Source organism: Penaeus japonicus, unplaced genomic scaffold (genome assembly GCF_977035675.1).
Source record: "Penaeus japonicus unplaced genomic scaffold, GWHDUDI00000001_assembly GWHDUDI00000786, whole genome shotgun sequence".
Taxonomy (NCBI): domain Eukaryota; kingdom Metazoa; phylum Arthropoda; class Malacostraca; order Decapoda; family Penaeidae; genus Penaeus; species Penaeus japonicus.
In genome coordinates this window covers 8805-12319 of record NW_028235188.1, presented here as the reverse complement: position 1 = coordinate 12319, position 3515 = coordinate 8805, and the positions used below count along the sequence as shown (strand labels likewise).

The following is a 3515-nucleotide window of genomic DNA, read 5'->3' as shown; positions in this document are numbered from 1 at the left end:
CGAATATAAAGAAAAACATACTTCTGATGTCTATAAAAGAATCCCTGTCTGGATTTCCCTCCACAGAATAATTGGACAGCTAATATCTGCTGCATACATTTACAGGAATTTTAGGGTCTGAATCGCTGTAGAAAAACTATTAGCTGTTATACTTATGGGGTTGGTGTTTATGTAAAAAAAAATGTTATAGTAATAAAAAGTTCCTAGTTGTCGCACGATGCTATGGGAAAGACTTCCCTTTATATATCAAAATATACTTTTCCAGACCTTCATTAGAACCCAATCCATAATGAGGACAATCCTTCATTTCATAAATCTGACAGATCACCCTTACAGATCTGATCAAATTCTATATTGAAATTGTTTTAAGGGGGATAGCGCGAACACAGTCCCCCACTACCAAAAATTGCGCACTCGAGTTAACCACATTTGGGTTAATCGCAGGGGTCAGCCCCACCGGAGTGCAATGTGTGAGCCTTGCCCTGGGAGAACCGACTTCGTGATCCACGGTATCTCCTGTGCCAGGTAAGTAGGCTTTCCAACGCCTGGCGACAGCCCACGTCCACCATATGCAAACCAAGTCACTACAAAAATAAAAAGGCTCTTTATCAAATTTTACATTACCTTTAGTTTAATTATAAAATACTGAACTTTACTTACAATCGCATTGCAATTTTCTTTATAAACAAGTTTCCTATATCCTTAATGGTGTTATTAAAAATAATAAAAGACATTCACTTACAGTACATGGGATAATTATTAAAACAAAATATATGTCGTTTCTTATGTATTCATAATATATATCAGCAGTATTGTTTATTACTTTTCTTTTGGAACGATTAAATTTCAATAATAATTTGGGAATTGTAATTAGTTTCTGCGTACTTGTACATTTAGGAAACTGATATTAGTTACATTTCAATTCAGTTCAATTACTATATACAATTTATTCCTTTTACCGAAATAAGGTTCTTGTGACGGTTTATGATATACATATATATAAAATTGTACTGTATATCTTATATATATATATATAGCTATATATATAAATATATATGTATATATCTATGTATATATATATATTTATATATATATATATATTCTATCGATATTAAATATATTTGTATGTGTGTATGTGTTTCACGTAAAGGCTTTTTGGGGTGTAAGATTATAATTATCAGCCTACACATTGTGGTCTTTTCTGGTCAACTTGCGAAACAATTGAAAAATTATGTAATATTTAATTAGATTTTGTTGGAATTCTATTGACAAACGTCGTTAATACCAATCAAAATAATAAAATAATAGATAACCAGATGTCGTTTATGCCGTTCTGTAAATAAAAATCTTTCAACAGAAGGTTCTCAGAAATATTTTCCGGGACATGCTTTCAACCGCATTTTAGTCACTCGTGTATGAGACTCTTTTGGCCTCACACTGTTTTTTCAAAAACATAGCAGCAACAAACCAAAAGTCCTGTGCCGCTAGAACTACCCTGTCTCAGGGCTTCTAGTCTCGCTTGACATTATTGCTTCTCTGTTCATTTAACGTAAAACTAAGTCGAGTAAACCCTGTTATTTACAGATTTTGAGCACTTTAAGTGTTTTTTTGCACCTTCAGTGCTTTTATCTTGAAGTTGACACGAGGACTACAGTCGGGTAGTCAGCCCACCCAGACCCGCAGCTCTCTTCTACCACAGGGTAGGGGGGGGCCCCCCCCCCTTACGGGCTACTGACCTGGGTGGGAGGCCCAAAGTAGTCTGGGGGCGGCCTTTGGGCGCAACTTTTTTCTCTCCTGAATTTTTTCTATTCTTCTGTGTGACTTTCCTGAGGCCCTCGGGGGTCTCCTTGTGAGCTCCTGTATCGCTTGGGGGGTGGGCACCAACTTACCGTCTCGCACTAGCAGGTTCGGCGGTTGGAAGGTTAGTCTTACACACAACTCCTCCCTTAGTTGGTACGGTGAGAACGCAACCAGGTTCCACTAAGGGGGGGTGAGGGACGCTTCTTAACGTTTAGACTTGTTTTATTTTTATCCTTCTTAGCTATTGGGCATTAGGTGATCAAAAGTTATGGGAAACGGTAGTCCCTCAGGACAACGGGCTTGGCCCAGGGGTCGGACTGGTCGACACCCAGTATGATTGATTCCCCGGGCTACCTTCTCCTTCCCCAAGGAGGAGGGGGACTCAGCCCCTTCTACGCCACTTTGACTGTCATGGAACCCCGACAATGACCGGCCCAGACGACACATTGATATCCCTCCAGAGAACGCAAGGTGCTTGATCATACGATGCGTGAAAGAAAATCAATCCCTGGCAGGAATGTCACCCCTTTATCATCAAGAAGGGCCTTGATGGTCAGTGGAGGCAGTTTTGATTTTGTCCCCAAAATTGCGAGATGGCCAGCCCCTCTTGTTTAAAAGTACCAATTTAAGTCTAGACTTAAGATTTGCTTAAACTGACGCAAATTCATGACCTCAGGTAAAAGTAATATTCCTGTGGGCCCAAAAACCTGTATGGGAGTAATCTTTCCACTGGGATTGAGGGCATGACGAAAGTGAGTGAAAATTCTTGATGCCATGAAAGACCTGAGCGTAGTTGGACGTAAATGGTATGTCAAAGAACGATGGGAATGTGCGAACAAAGACGGATTGTGTTTCTTGACTTTTTCTTCACCAAAAATTCCTAGTACAGTTAAAATCGGATATGAGAATGTTCAAGCTAAGACTTATATTCAAAAGGCCAATTCGTTGTAATAGATGCAAAATTTGGACCCACTCATTTAAGATGCATGGATAAGGACAGTAACAAATTCATTGCGGTAAATGTACTGGAGATCACGATACCACTGAATGCACGGGAAACGACACCTCAAGTGTGCCTAATGTGGAGGTCCCCATCCGTCAGGCTCTGCTGATTGCAGTAGCCTGAGAAGGAGATGAGGAATAACATACTTGAGAGCGCACGATGTTAGCTACGTGAGGCAAAAAGTAAGTGGAAGGTTGGGAAGTTAGACAAGCAAAAACCCCAATACTTCTTACGCCTCAGCAGTAACTAACAATGTTTCCAGTGCAATCGTGTTGTCGCAGCTCGCAGTTAAAGACAATGAAATTTCCCGATTTGAAAGAAACAGTCAGAGGACTTGATGAATCAGTAATACGAACAAGAATTGAACAAGGACAATTAAAGAAATTGCTGAATCACCCAGCAAAAAACCGCATCTTAAGGAGGTCGATACCAAATCACAATCCGGATCGCACCTTTAGTCCAGCGACCCCACTAGAACTTGTCTGGTGGTTAGTTCTGCTCGTAAAGAGCGATCGTCATCCGCGGGCGTCTCTCTGGTGGAGGGGAGCCGGCCATGGAGACTACTGTCTCAAAAATTTCCGAGAAGAGGCCCTCGGAAGCTGAGGGAGAGGAAGGCGGCGCCCCTCCAAAAAAAGAAAATAAAAAACCACCGGACAGGCACTTCAAACCCCATAAAAGTAATCCACGCGTATATCATTATACAATGGAAACT

General features: G+C 40.7%; 1 non-coding gene across 1 annotated transcript; it reads right to left on the bottom strand.

Moving 5' to 3' along the window:
* Nucleotides 1–368: 368 nt before the first annotated feature.
* On the bottom strand, nt 369–533 carry LOC147466456 (U1 spliceosomal RNA). The gene has a single exon (XR_015190883.1). It is a non-coding gene; the product is annotated as a U1 spliceosomal RNA (small nuclear RNA).
* Nucleotides 534–3515: the final 2982 nt, after the last annotated feature.